Source organism: Pinus tabuliformis, chromosome 8, assembly GCF_031772625.1.
Source record: "Pinus tabuliformis cultivar Carrire ecotype Pingquan chromosome 8, CPIR1, whole genome shotgun sequence".
NCBI lineage: Eukaryota > Viridiplantae > Streptophyta > Pinopsida > Pinales > Pinaceae > Pinus > Pinus tabuliformis.
The window spans coordinates 21530773-21546943 of NC_142294.1; positions in this window are offsets into that span (position 1 = coordinate 21530773).

Consider the following 16171-nt stretch of genomic DNA (forward strand, 5'->3'; position numbering starts at 1 on the left):
AAGAAGAAAGATTTGTCCAAAATTAAATTATTCCATTGTCATGAATTCAGGCTCTATGCCACAAAGTGTCCACACAAAAAGGCAAGCAAGAATACCTAAGGAGGAGATGTAGGTGAAGCCTTGGCTTCATAGTTCGATCTTGAATTTACCCTTATCGCATGCATGGCGAGCATAGTGATTGGGAGCGTGTGGTACTTGGAATCTAGTGCCCTTTTCCACATGGCAGGGTGTAGAGATTTTTTAAGCGACATAGAGGAGAAATATCTCTAGATGCAAATCTATATGGGGGACAACAGAAGGTATAATGCAACTAGGATTAGTACAATCACCTTTCAGAGGGAGTCAAGATCCCCTCTCAGAATTCAAGATGTCATGTTCGTTTTGGGCCTAAATAAAAATCTCATCTCTGTTACAATTTTGGAAGATCGTGGTTATGGTGTGATATTTAGCAAAGGAAAAGAATTCCTAAGACACATAGCGACGAGACAAGTGAAGCAAATCGAGGTTCGTGTGATGAACCTGTATAAGATATATATGGAATATTATGTTGCATTAAGCACTAAGGCAGAGAAAGTGCAGGATTGCAATGTCAGTGAATTTTGGCACAGAAAACTTGGCCATTTGCACCATGGTGCCTTGAAGATTATGTAACAAATAACCATTGGCCTCCCTAAAGGATCACTTGAGTAGCAGGATGTATGAAAAGGATGTACCTTGGGGAAGTACACAAAATCCACATTCCATGATCGGGACAACAAAGCACATGTAATCTTGGAAAGAATCCACTTTGATGTCTGTGGACCTTTCTCGACAGCCTCCACTGGTAGACATAAGTACTATGTTACATTTGTTGATGATTTGTCAAGGAAGTGTTGGATATTCTTCACACAGAAGAAAGATGAGAAACCTAAAGAGTACATCAGGTGGAATTTTCAATGTTGAGTACATATCTATTTACCGGTACAACATGAAGAAAAGATATTTGGTGCTCAGCTCAGCAGAAGTGTTGGGTCGCAGAGGCCCCACGTAACGGTCTTGGGGCTTAAAGCCCGCAATTTTGGGTAAAAGTATGGAAAAGGCTCCGCGAGGTGCGCGAAGTGCGAATTGTAATGAGTCAAGTCAAAGGGTTGTCCGCCCAAAAATAATGTAAGAAAATAGAAAGTGAGTCAGCCTACCCATGGTTCGCGAATCATGGAAATGTATAAATAGAGCAAGGCTCTATGGTTAGAAGTTAGTTTTTGGTTTTGGTCTTGAGTGTAATGGGTTTATGAAGGAAAATGTCTCTCAGCGTCTGTAAGTCTGAGTCAAGGGTGTTGGTAGATAGATAGAGACTCTGCAACTATGTGCGCAGAGGCCTGATAGAGTCCGCAGCTGTGTGCGCAAACCCCTGTAGCTGGGTGCGCAGGGTAGGAAGTGGATTGTACTGAATCACAAATATTAATAAAGATAAGTTGGTTCAGGAATATTGTGTTAATTCTGAAATATTGTGGATCTGGTTGTATTCTGGTTTATGCATCAGCTTTCTGAATTTATGCACTGTCGTTAAGAATTATGATTGCGCGTATTGGGTTTTATTATTAAATGTTTGATTAAATACTATAAGAAGAAGATCAGATCTGTAATAAATTCATTAATAAGAAAGCGCTTCTGCGTGGATCTACACGAAGCCCAATAGCAGAACAGAGTGTCGCGAGGCCACAGAAAGGTTCGTGACCCCTCCAGACCACATCAAGACATCCCAAGGGTGCAGAAACCTAGTTCCAGCACCCTCCCATACTACCTCAGGTGAGACTTCAATCCGCGCTTTGCGGATTGTTGCCAAAAGGCCCGGTAGTGTGGGGTTTGTTCGACTAAAAAACTTCTAAAACCCAGATCAGGCCCCAACAAGCCAACAAATGGTTCCATTGTCGGGATCGGGATTTTCCTAAGCAATGTCTAATGTTGAAACGCTGGGACCCTACGAAGAAAGAACTTGAAGATTTGTTGGATCAGAAGCTTCATGAGTTCGTGGTTCAGGAAAACAAAAATCCGTAGATATTGGAGGAAAGGTGGCTAGATCATTACATATACAAAGAGATCCATGAGATCTTCTTCACGTCCTTCTCGATAGAACTATATGAGTGGATCGCGAGGCTAGCTGACAGCCAGGGAAGGTGCATACTAGATTAGCCCATCGTATGGACTCCAGAGTTGGTGCGTAGGCTGGAAGCATCTAAAGATAAAATTGCATGGGCAATAGATCACTGGTTGGATCGAATAATAGGAGGGTTTATCATCGAATTTGCAATAGACACAACTATGAGTTACAGCGAGGCAGAAAGGAACTTTCTCCAAGGACCGTGGGGTAAGTACATCAAATCGTTGAATACTTGGATTAAAATGTTGTTATGTGAAAAACGGGTTATGTGCATAGATTTATCTCTAGGGTAACGAGGAGCGGAAGAGGCTACCGAGGGACCGAAGGATTAGAAAACAGTCCTCTGATTTCACTCTCGCGAGAAAGCGAGGAGGAGCTCGCAGGGTTCTCTCCAAGAAGTGCAATCCAATTGATTAAGCAGAGCATTCCACTAATACCACCACCATCCATGCCATCACCTACTTCACCTACATCAAGCCCATCTTCACCTACCCCTCCTTTGCCACCACCGAAGGTTGGAATGGCAAGTGCAGTCAAGTTTCCTGTATTTAAGGGCATAGGAAATGAGGAACCAGATCAGTTTTGGTTCATGGTAAAGGTTGTATGGGAAGCCCAAGGTGTTACAGATGATAACATCATAAAGACCACGTTGGTAAGTGTGTTGTAGGACAGCACGTTAACATGGTATATAAAGAACTCGAGCAATCACCCGAATGTGGGAATAGCAGCAATCCAGGATGCATTGAACAAAGAATTTAGTCAGCCAAAATCAGAGACGCAATCGATCATTGGGTTCAAGGAGATAGTGATGTTACTTGGTGAAACCCCATGGGATCTGGATCAGAGATTGAAGAGTACAATTCGTGAGGCTAACATGAAGCTGACAGATGCGCAACATTGCGCATGGTTTATGGCATCTTTGACACCACACCTGAGGACAGAGCTGTCACAGCAAAAGATCTCAACCCAAGCTGAAGCAGTGGAGACAGTGATGAGGTTGAATGAAACTTCAATATAGGATCCGGGGTTGGGAATTTAGAAAATCCACGCGCAACTACAAAACATGTGCTTAGAAATGCAAAGTATGAAGCAAGAAAGGGTCCCCCGACCGGAGGCGCGTACAGAAGTAGGATGCGTCAAATGCAAAGGTCAAGGTCACGACAAGGACCACTGCCCCGTCTTCACGAACCATCTGGCGGGAGGGGGTCGATGCCATTAAGGCTAGAGGTGCAAGCAGGACCAAGTGCGGTGCCTACCCTCTGGTGCACGATTTGTTAAGTAGGAGGAAAGAATGCAACAGACAACTGCCACCTGTTGCAGAAGTATACCCAGACTCCGCAACAGTTGTATTGCAACTTCTTTTGATCGGTGGGTCACGACAAGTGAACGTGTCGAAGCTATGAACTAATGATGGAGAGGATCCCAACCTATCGAATGCAAACTGAGGCGAGGGGTTTCGACCCAGCCGTAGGGCCATGTGGGGGATTCCAAGGATCTGGACGAGGAAGAGGGATGGGGCCTGGGCGAGGGCGCAAATAGTTGATCTGTTATAATTGTGGAGGGCCAGGGCACTATGCTCGTGATTGTACTAACCCGATGAGAATATCTTGTCCATACTGTGAATAGTTTGACTGTTATCACCCCAAGAAACTCTCCTAGGTTGTATATCAGAGATGCTTGGGAACATTACAAACTCAACAAAAATGTTGTAAAATGGTGGATGAATGTAAGAATCCTACATATTCAAGCTAGAAAACCACTCCTACTATGCTTAACCCCAGACATGGGTAAACACCCCCAAACTACAAGGCTTTAGACCACCAATTACTCACAGTTTTAGGGCAAATGTGAAGATGGAGAAGACTAATGACACCAGCAGATGCATAGGACCCTGAGATGGCCAGCTGCAACTAGTTAAAAGGTCTGTCAATCTATTTCTTAATGCACAGACAGGATGATAGCTCTCTGGCATTAAAACAATAGAAATATGCATACAAATTCAATGATATAGCTAGATTCTAACGCAGAGGTGGGATGACAGCCCCTCTAATGCTAAGCATCAACAACACATGAATAAATACATAACAGGCATAGCCTGGAACCAAGAAGAAGAAGTGGAAAGTGAGCAATTAACAACAAAAGAAGCTTGCATTAGCTGAAAGTGAAGACCAGAAGCTGCAGGTGTCACAATAGTTGCAGTCTCCAGAAGTTGAACTTTACATCAGAATAACATTCATCAACCATTACATTCTGTCTTCTGGATATATATAGAGATCGATTACAAAATTTCTCTGTTGTGTTATACGAGGAAGGATCATAATGACCAACAACCACATTTACTATCAGATATGGGCCTCTGCTACAATCTGAGTGTTTTAATGAACAAAATCAACCTTTTCTGATGCTCTGCTATCCTTCTTGAGCAAATGGAATGATTTATGGATGAAATTCCATGACTGATAAATGCTTTCAACTGCTCTTTTCATGTACTTTTCTTCCTCGGCCATGCTGCTTGTTAAATGCGGTTGTTGAGATATTAACTGTGTAGGTACAGGGTGGCTGATCGTTCCATCCTTCAGGAGCTCAAAACAGTCAAAGGAGTGAAGACAGTATGGTGGAGGTGGGCACAGGAGGAGAACAAATAATGGTCGTTTGATCCACAGATGAACGGCGGAGATCACATGGGGAGGAGCTATCGGGAGTTTAGCGGATGGGTGAATGTGGGCCGTCGAATCGCGGTCGGGCAGATCTGACAGTGATCGGGCAGCAGAAGTGATTGACAGTTAACGAGCGGGAGAGGGCAATCGAGAGCCATTAGATTTGCCCATGGAAAATCCAACGGTTATCGTGTGGTAGAGAAGAGCAAACATTAACGAGCGGGGGAAAGCGTATTTTCGGGCGGGCGGTATTCCCCGCACTGCCTTTGGACCGACGGCGGTTTCCATAAATGAACGCGCGATCCGGTAATAAAGCACCACATGGCAGCCCAAAACCACCGCCCTAGCGAGTTTACGGGTGTGCAAGTTGCGCGATTAGGGGAAGCGGCCACCGTTGATCTCACGATGGACGGCCAGAAGACCAGGGACGTGCAAGAAGATTATTGTGCGATGAAACAAAGGAGACCATCGGATCACAATGTGATCGACGGTGGGAATTAAAGTAGAAGGATAGCGGAGTAGGTGCGGGTTATGGGGGTTTTGGCGGACTATCGGGGTTTTAAAGAGTTATAAACAAAAAAGCCCAGAAGCCGTGAAAAAGGTTTATGCGGGGTTTAGAAAGGATTAAAGAGGAAAATGGAGATAATGGGATTAAAGGAGGGTAAGAAAAACGAAGGGTTAGGAGGAAATGCAGGGTTTGGTGTCAACCCAAACCAGCACTGCTTGACCTGATTTCATCCACCAAATGTTGCAAACTGTAGAAGAGCTAACATTGACCATGAAATGGTAGACTGTTCGACGCTAATTTCCCAAATGTGCGAAAATGGGGTATTGCAACCCACTCCAACTCAAAATGTCCAAATGATGAGGTCGGAACCACGCGAAGAGGACCCCAATGTAAACATGGTACTGAGGAGTGGCGCAACTACAGGGGGAGATGCGAGGAAACAGCCTGGAGAAGATGGGAAGGGTCATGGTGCTCCTACAAGGGAACCTGACTTTGAGATGGAATAGGTCAAAGGGACATCTAAAGAAGCTCAGAAGAGCTTCACGGAAGTCTCTACTCTAGGTAGTAGGGATCCAATTGATCCGGGAATGGATCCCTCTATGCTTACCACCTTTTTAGAGACATTTATGAAGTTTCTACGTGACAATAGAGTAGTTAAAGGACTGCAAGAGCTGATCACTAGGTGCGCAGGATCAGGGCAGCCGCACGTAGTCTGGAAACTAGGAAAACGTGCTCTGCGCACTGGGCGGGAGATGCGAATGGCAACACAAATCGGTGATTACAAGATGGATAAGGTCATTCTGGATTTGGGGTCGGATGCGAATGTGTTGCCTAAGCAGACGTGGGAATGCATGGGCAGGCCCGCACTACAGTGGTCTCCTATTCAACTACGGATGGCCAACCAACAAAATATCTTACCGATGGGAAGATTGCAAGGGGTGACAATGGAAATTGAAGGTGTAAGTACGCAGACAAACTTTGAGGTAATATAAATTGTTGATGACAGTAATCCTTACCCTGCATTGCTAGGAATAGATTGGGCCATGAACACGAATGGGGTCATCAACTTAAAAAGACGAAAAATGACATTCGAGAAAAAGGCACTCCGTGCAATAGTTCTGCAGGACCCAGCTGAAGGAGCGTGATACACCAAACCGGTGCGCGACGAGGACAATGACGATGAACTAGACTACATCTATCAGATAATAGCACAAGACCAGGATCAGGTGAATCCCTCAGCAGACGAAAGACTCTCATGGGAGTGTGATAGTTCCTACACATCAGATTCAGATGAGGAGATTGAAAGATGGTAGAACCGATTGCATGAAGTCAAAACACTCAACTGTAATATGATGATTAGATCAATGCGACGTGTGACCACCGAAGTAAGGCAATGGCTAGCGGACCACAACACTTCAATCATAGAGCAGAAGTGGCATGGCACAATGGAAGAAGCGTCACGCGCAATAGTATGGAGTGCACATAGGAAGATGAGGTGGAGTGAGCGCGGAGGTAGGAGGCGGTTGCGGGTAGGGGTTGGAGGACTTCCATGGTGAACAAGGTAGCCATGATATAGCAATTCAAGCACCCGTCTACAACGGAGGGCATGAATTTATGTTGTGTAACCATCGACCCCAAAGAATCTATGCATCACAAGGGTTCGCGATGGTAATAAGACCATTCACCAAGCAGGGTGTGCACAGAGAACTCTACCCATGCATAAACACACTGAAACTAGGGAACCGAAGAACATGTCCCCAACCACTGCCCCTGCAGTTTGACCTGAACAAGAAGACCTGGACGACGGGATTCGGTAGTCACGGGAAGCCATTCGACGCAACAGCATGAGACTTTGCGAACTAGAGGAAGCAGGGGCTAGGCTAAGAAGGAAAAGCGCGAGGCTAGATGAAGAAATTGACAAAATAAAAAGAGGAATCACACAAACGAGCCACGCGAAGGAGCAACTGAGGGGATCAGACCTGGTTGGCCCTCTTAAGATACTAGAACAAGTCATGACCCTGTTATCATGGTTGCGACTGTTGTGTATGGAGCATGATTGTTCAGAGGTCTTTTTTTCAGCCGGATGTATACCCCAGGAAGTTTGTACACCCCTCCACGCGGGGGGGTGCGGGGGAGACTTGTCCCCCCCACGGGGGTCTGGGGGCGCCGATCCCCCCCGGCTAGGGGGTCCGGGGGCCAGCGGTCCCTCAGCGGGGGCTCAGGGGCAATGCCCCCGAAGCTAAAAACAGATGTAAAATTGCCTTGTAAAAGTATAGTAATTTCTAGTCAATATGGGCCGTTCATTAGGCGGATGATCTGACGGTAGAACTTATGTTTAGTTTAGGGTTTTTTTCCCTAGAATGCAATCCCTATCTTTGTATGAGGGCATTGTATTTGAGGCTAAGATATAGATGTGTATTCTATGAGCGAGAAATAGAGAGGTGAGACTGTGAGAGAAAACAGAGGATATTACAGCGGATCTGTTGTAGGTTGTGTCTCTTCATTTTGCTGGATAATAGAAAGGAAGGGATGGGTGAACCACGTATATCTATGTCTCTCTTGTTTTATGCATTTTCTGTGTTTATATTTCTGCGATATTTTATGTGTTCCATTGCTCCATAATATATAATTTTATAACAACGACTACACCCTAATGAGCAAGGGAGCACAGACCGTGATTCGCTACCTAACTCAAAGGAACGCGAAGGGTGCCCGCAACTCGGTCTAGCAGGGAAGAGGAAGGCTTGCACGAGGGGTGCGACCACCTGACTATCTGTAGGAGGCCCAGTCTCAGAACCCCACATAGTTGAAAGAGGATGTGGGACTATAAAGAAGTCTACAGGAAGGTTGCGCGATTCGAACGTGGCGCACTGGGCCAATAAAAAGCATAGAGCGCATCTGCGTACCAGGGACTGCGCTGCCACATGGGAAGAATGGATAGTGACCGTTGCAGCTACTGTTCATGACAAGATGTCCCATTTAAGACACTGAGAAGCGGGCGACGGGCCATTAAGACACAGGACTGAATGGATTTGCCACCAAAATCATGTTAATAAGCCACGAACGAGGAGAATGACCGAATTTGAAGTTGAAAGGGTATATAAAGCATAGGTGGCTTGTTACTACACACCATTTGGCCCCTTGTAGAGTAAAGTGTTTAGGGTTCAAATAGAGTGGCACAAGATGAATGAAGCAGCCGTGAGAAGCAGTCCATGGTTTAAAGACCTGCCGAAGGTAATACAGGCGTCCCTACTTAGGTCACTATTCACACCCAAGAATGATATAGCCGAAATCCATAAATCACCTGGGACGCTGCGGACCAAGAAGAATCCCCAGGTAGTAGGACCGGTCCAGATGTCTTCATGAAATCCACGATTTGGTAAATTTTTGATGGAGGAGAAAGGCAAAACCATTACGATTGAGAGCGATGAAGAGGATGAGGATCCTTCGACCTATGTCGAAGAAATAGAACCAAATGAAGAGATGGAAGAAGATATCTAGCCAGTGTGGTGACCAAATTATATTCCTCCAAGGAAAGGGAAGGCCAAGATACCTACAGATCTAGATGTCGTTGACAACATACTCATCACCCCGTCTCTCTCTAAAGGGGTTCCACTCGAAGGAACGGAAATCGACCGCATCTCTACTATGAAATTTGAAGACTAGGACCTTGTAGATACTAAGAAGCTTCCCCATTTGGAAACTAGCGAACTGAAGGAGAAAAGTGTGGAGGGGGCTGTTACGACGCTTCAGCTGCAGGAGTGGTTGCACAAGGTGGAGGAAGCTGGGTTACTCTGTCTCCTGTCGATCCCACATTTTCACTGGCCCCCCATTACAATATTGGTCATCAGACAACTGCTCTGTCTAGTACACGATGGATACTTATGGCTAGACAAACCCATCCCCATCACGGTGGAACTCATTCACAAGATCTCACAGCTTCCCTGTGAAGGAAGGGACCCCATGGAAATAGTTTATATGTGTGGTGATGTGACAATGACGAAAACCCTGAAGAAGAAATATAAATTGGAGAAAAAGCAACGAGGTTATACTATTGACAATATTTTAGACAAAGGAGTCCGCATTGCTACCTAGTTGCTGGCAGGAAAAGTGATGCAGAAATGTCGCGACAACGAGGTCCCAACAATAGTTGTCGCGCTAGCTGAGCAATGCGCAACAGGGGAATGGTTCAATTGGGTGCAGTTCCTCTGTGACGAATTCCTGACCAACTGTAGGGAGGCCCAAGAGGAGGGTAAGACCTTCCACTATGCATGGTTGCTGTTATCCATCATGTTGGTTACAAGTGAATTACCCGAAGATAGTCAGTTTCCTTCCTTGGACCAGGATTGGCTAGAAGCCACCAAATACGCGTCGCTCTGGGTGACAAAGGATGCTGCAAGAATCCGGGACATCAAGATTTTCTGGATACTAATGGAAGCAAACATCCGACAGTGGATCAACCAGCAACCCCATTTGTCCATTGAGATATATGATAGTGTGAATAGCATAGTTGATTTTAAGGTCGATATGCAGCATGTCTACATCTGGGCATCCAAGGACCCAAAAAAGACGTGGACCACACTTCCCTTCATTTCCATTGACGAGGCTATCTTTGCGGTATTGGATACCTGGCCACCAGAGTGGTGCGGACCAGATGCAGTGGGGCGTGATGAGACCACTATCCAAAAACAAAAGGCTGAAGCTAAGCACGTAGCACAACAAAAGCAGAATGAACAACACGCTACAAAAGTACGAGCGGTCCAAGAGGCAACATAGGCTTCTACAGGTAAGGCGACAGCAGGAGGGGCTACAACGACAAAGGATGAAATTGGTTCGAAGGTGACCACAAAGCCGGCCACAGATATAGGGACGGAAGGAACGACGCCAACCACCACGGGTTCTCCCTTAAAATGACAACAGCCGACAGAATGAATGAAGCCATGGAAGAAGGCCAAGGCATCTAAATGGGAAGGGGGAACTTATCACATTGACCAAGGGTGACCTTGGTGACATAGGGGATACATTTCATGAAATCACCCTGGAGGTGATCAACGAGGCCATGTCGGAGCAACAGACTGTGTTGGAGGCACTCCACGCGCAGCTGCAGGAACTTGGGGTACAAGCCTCATGGTCGGGAACCATCGCTACCTGTGGAGCTACGGGTATGTCAGCCACTGAGCAACTGCTACAGGCCAAAATGGCTAATACTATTGCACTCCCGGCAGGAGCAGTGACAACAAAAATGCGGTTGACAAAGCTGTGGTGGGCTAGATGACGGGGCTAGGATTAAATTTGGCTACCCTCCCTCGCAAAAGCTTGTACCAGCTCCAGGACAGCGCAACGATGGAGCTTCGCACTAGGGAAGGACATGCGGTACAGGTACTCAGCGAGCAGTGAATTAATATAGAACAGTTGAGCCTCCAACGAGATGAAGCAGTAGCACAAAATCGGCAGTTGGAGCAAATTGTAGGGGAAGCATGTTCTCGTGCCCCTGAGCTGGAGATTGCGGCCGAGTTACCTGTCGGCATACGAATCCACAAGTTGGCTAGTGGGTTCCACGAAGCAAAGGAAGAAGCTGCGAGGGTCCAGTTGGCCCTCAACTTACAGATCGCAGAACTGAAACTGAAAGCACAACTTCTACACCACCAGAGGTCACCGAGCAGCGCAGAGGCATCATTCAATCTGGGTGGGAAACAATAACACGTGCCATGCAAGAGTGCGTCGACTTGTTGGATCAGTCGCTTATTATGCTCACTTCACTACAGGAAGACCCAACCTTACAACGGTTGGAAACAAAGGCAAGGGAGTTACAACAAGCCTATGATAATGTCAGAGGGACCGCGCAGATGGTTGCTATTACGCAACGCTTGGCCAAGATGAGGGAGGCCCAGGCTCTTAAGATACAAGTTGACGCTACTCAGCAGAAGGAAGCAGTGATTAAAGAACGTATCTAGCCTTGGCTTGATGAGGCATTCGCGGTTTCCACCACCATCGAGTGAAAGGTGGCACACATGCAGGTGGCATATGCACCCAACCAGGCACCTGAAATAGATACTGATGCATCAGTGGCTCGCGTAGAACAGGTACAACAAATGGTGGAAGATTTTGTTGCAAGTGTAAGCGAAGTGCAAAAGTTGCTACACTACCTCCGTGCAAATATTTCTACACCAGCCGAGTGACTCGAGAGGAGTCACGATGTTTGTGTTGGGGGCCTGTTGGGTAGCGGAGGCCCCGCATAATGGTTTTGGGGCTCAAAGCCCACAATTTTGGGTAAAAGTATGGAAAAGGCTCTGTGAGATGCACAGAGCGCGAATTGTAATGAGTCAAGTCAAAGGGTTGTCTGCCCAAAAATAATGTAAGAAAATAGAAAGTGAGTCGGCCTGCCCATGGTCCGTGGACCATGGAAATGTATAAATAAAGCAAGGTTCTATGGTTAGAAGTTAGTTTTTGGTTTTGGTCTTGAATGTAATGGGTTTATGAAGGCAAAATTCTCTCAACGTCTGTAAGTCTAAGTCAAGGGTGTTAGTAGATAGATAAAGGCTCTGCAGCTGTGTGCACAGAGGCCTGATAGAGTCTGTAGCCGTGTGCGTGAGCCCTGCAACTGGGTGCACAGGGCAAGAAGTGGATTGTACTGAATCACAAATATTAATAAAGATAAGTTGGTTTGGGAATATTGTGTTAATTCTGAAATATTGTGGATCTGGTTGTATTCTGGTTTATGCATCAGCTTTCTGAATTTATGCACTGTCGTTAAGAATTATGATTGCGCATACTGGGTTTTATTGTTAAATGTTTGCTTAAAGACTGTAAGAAGAAGATCAGATCTGTAATAAATTCATTAATAAGAAAGCACATCTGTGGGGATCTACATGGAGCCCAATAGGAGTACAGAGTGGCACAAGGCCACAGAAAGGTTCGCAACCCCTCCAAACCACATCAAGACATCCGAAGGGTGCGGAAACCTAGTTCCAACACCCTCCCATACTACCTCGGGTGAGACTTTAGTTTGCGCTTCACGAATTGTTGCCGAAAGGGCTGGTAGTGCAGGATTTGTTCGGCTAAAACACTTCTAAAACCTGGGTCAGGCCCCAACAAGCCAACAAGAATCATAATACATGGTTGAAGTCAAGCAACATGTAAGGCGATCTATATGAGAAAGATACTCGTGGGACTATTTGGTCAGATGATGGATCCAACTGTGATCTACTGTGATAATCAAAGTTGCATCAAGCTCTCTAAGAATCTTGTATTTCTTGATCGATCCAAGCATATAGATATCCAATGCCACCATTTACAGGACTGTGTGCAGAGGCAGATAATGTTTCTACAATACATATCGACAAAGGAGCATGATGCTAACATTTTGAAAAATTCCTTGTCAGGAGAGAAGTTGTTGGCTTAGGGGGTCCTGACCCAGGTTTGGAGTTAGTTGCACCAACCAAAAAAACCCTACACTACTGGCCATGTCGGCAACAACCCATGTAGCGTAGGATGCAGTCTCACCCAAAGCAGTATGGGGGAATGCAAGAACCAGTTTCTGCATCCAGAGACTAGTGTGATGTCTTCCAGCACCTTGGATTTGCCTTTGCGCATATCGATAAAATCCCAAGGCTTGATATTGTAACTCTATTAAAGCAGCCTTTATACCTTTGCGAAGGTCCACGATTAGTCCTTGCAGACCTCTAACAGTCGATTTACCTATTTGTGAGCATAAAAAAGAAATCCTAGATTAGTGTCGGAAAGCAATCCTAGATTGGTGTTTGCACATATCTACTTGAGACGTCAGTATACATAATATAATTCACCAGAGTCTTCACAGAAGTTGTGAAACATTCATTGTGTACATTATTAAGATAGATTCAAGATAATCGTGTAGCATTTATCAATAATTCATAAGACATGTCATTTATCCGTAGCATATAACATTAACAGAGATAAATAGAAATACTCAGGAATTCTTTGGAAAATTGTCTTTATTGATCTTCAATTCAAGGATTACATACTCAAACTTCCCTATGCACATAGTTGTAGGGGTCCACGCACTCCGCTACGGACTCTACCAAGGCCTCTATGCACTCAGCTGCAGAGCCTTTCTTCTTCTAAGCCTTCCTGAGCCTTTCACTCTTCTATCTTACCCTCTTCTACTCTACTGCCTTAGACTCTCTAAGACACACCTATTTATAGTCTTTTTCATACAATTCCATGGTCCATGGACCATGGGTGAATCTCAAAACTGACTCAAAACTTATCCAAAACAAGGGGCTAAGCCCCTTTGACTCCTATTCATCTACACGCTCCACATCCACAAATCGTGGAGACTTTACATTATTTACAAAATTGTACCAAAATTTGGGTTATCTTAACCCCAAATTAACCCAAGGGACCCCATCCCAACAAGCCCCCAAAACAAATATCATGAATCGCCCTCGAGTCACTCTGTTGGCACCGTGATCTTATTGCGAAGATCCCCTAGCTCCACTTGGACCACTACAACTTCAACAATGCTCTGTGTCACTTCCTGTTGAACCTCTTCGACCAATTTTTCAATGGCTAGTCCTTCTACTTCCAGCTTCATCATCCGTTGCTTCTACTATAGTCCCTTAATCTTATCTTGAATGGAGGTTGTAACCTGATAATCCTCATCCAACCAAGGCTGCAACCTGGCCTTTAGCAAGGCCTCTTTCTTTTGCACTTCCTCTACCTGTTCTAGTAGTTGCTTTCCTTCCTATAATTTGGCAAGGTGCTAGATTGGTGCTAAGGTGTGCACAATCGCCCTGACCTCATCATATTGGCATTGCCTCTCCCCTACCTCTTCGTTCAATGTCTGCAGGTTCAGATCCTCCTATAGATTTGTCAATAGCTCCATAGCCTAATCAAACAATGTCACACAGTCACTGATTGTGACATCTAAGGTAGCCATGGCTTCTTTAATTACGACTCCCCGCTGCTCCCGGACCTCAGGCGGAATTGTGGGCTGCAACTTTAACTACGGCTCTATAATATTCATGTTGAACTCAAAAGTGATTCGTCCAACTTCTGCTCTAGCCTCACGTACCCCAATGGCTAATTTTCTGACTTTGGCTTCAAGCTATGCATCCTCTGGGATATGAAGTTCAGGCACTGATTTACATGCCTCCACTACTAATGACTCTAGACGTGAACTATGCACCTGTAGTGCCTTCTTTTCCTTCAGAGTCTATGTCTTCTCAATGAATAGTTGTTGATTGTTGACTTTAAACTCACTGACGGCAGTGAGTGCTTGTTGTTCTCTAATCTTAAGCTCTTCCATGACCCCCTAATGTAATGCATGTAGGGACTCAAGTGATAGCGCGACAAGGTTCAGTCCCATGTTTTTTACTATGTAAAGCACCACACATTGTTCATCCATCTCGATGCCAACTGACCCTTCAGGCAAATGGAAGACTCTAACATCCTGCGGCCAATCGATCTCCATGATTGTACTCTTTCCTCGAGTCATACTATCTAGTGCGTCACTCGCCTTCCTGATAGCTTCCTGAATTCTGGTTGCTTGGAGATGCAACTCACGTAGATCCTTATGGATGCCCCGAAGCATTTGTATGTATTGCTACTCGAACTATTGTAGCGCTTAAGTTGTGGTGTCCCAATTTTATTGTCGATCTCATTGATATCGCCCTCTGTTAATTCCATGGGATCAACCCGTGTTCTATCAGATTTCTCTTTTCGTGTTCCATCTTTCAACTCCGTGCCACATCTTTTCAAAATAGAAGGGGTGCGCTTCCCTTCATCACCTTTTCCGCCTTGTCCTGAAAGCTCTTCTTCCTCTGTCTCTGGCGAAGGTGACTTATCAAATTTCTGTGACTCGTGCTACTCTTGTTCCACCTGCTCCTTAGCAGCGCGTTCTTTCTCTATGCAAGCTTTTTTTGTAGCTTCCTTATTTTTCTGTTCTGCTAGGGTACGCGCATCTTTCTTAACGACCTCCTTTCTTTTCTGCACAACAGAAATTTCTGTACCCATGCTTATTCTAGCATCTACTTTTGAAACAGTGCACCACTCTATAGGCCATACGCCTACGACCTCTTGCACATTCGTTTGTGACACCAAATAGGGCAATTGGTGCCATTTCTACTCTGGATCCTTCTGTGCTTAGATATAGACTCTGTGGAAGTCAGCCATGAATGTCGCGCAGGCTGACAACTGCGTGAACAAAGTTGGGGAAAACCTTGGATGCGGATTGACTACCATATGGAGATCCATTTCCTCAAAAGTCCAAAATATCTTTATTTCTGTAATTCGCATGACATCCTTCGCAGACCATAATGAGGCGAATTGTGCTACCTCCAGAAATCCTTCCTTGAGCAAAGGAAATTGGCTATCCTCCATCAATATCCATGCAATGAGCACAATAGATAGCAGCAACCAAGTGTAGTGGAATGTCTTGGTTTCCTCTTGGGCCTCATGGAAATTCGCTAGGAACTCTTGACAAAGGTACCTGGCCCAATTAAATTGTATGCCTTTCACGCACTACGCAACAAGTGAAACTACTGGCACCAGAACTTCGTCTGCATGACATTTTCTCATAACCTTCCCTGCTAAAATCTGGGCAGCAAATTGAACTGCCTGGTCTGTAATAGAAAGAATGGAATACCCTCATGACTTCTTGAGGAGGCCGTAATCCTTCTTCATCTTGTTTGTAAGCTCTTTCTCCCCAGTCTTCCCTCCAAATTCCTTGGCCGGGTTCACACCTTTGTAAGGTAGCCGCATGATTCTGTGAATCAACATGTCCGTGATGGGGATAGGCTCTCCTAGCCATAAGCACCCATCATGCACCAGCATGAGGAGTTGGCGCACACATATCGTATTAATGGGGGTGCGGTGATAATGTGGCAC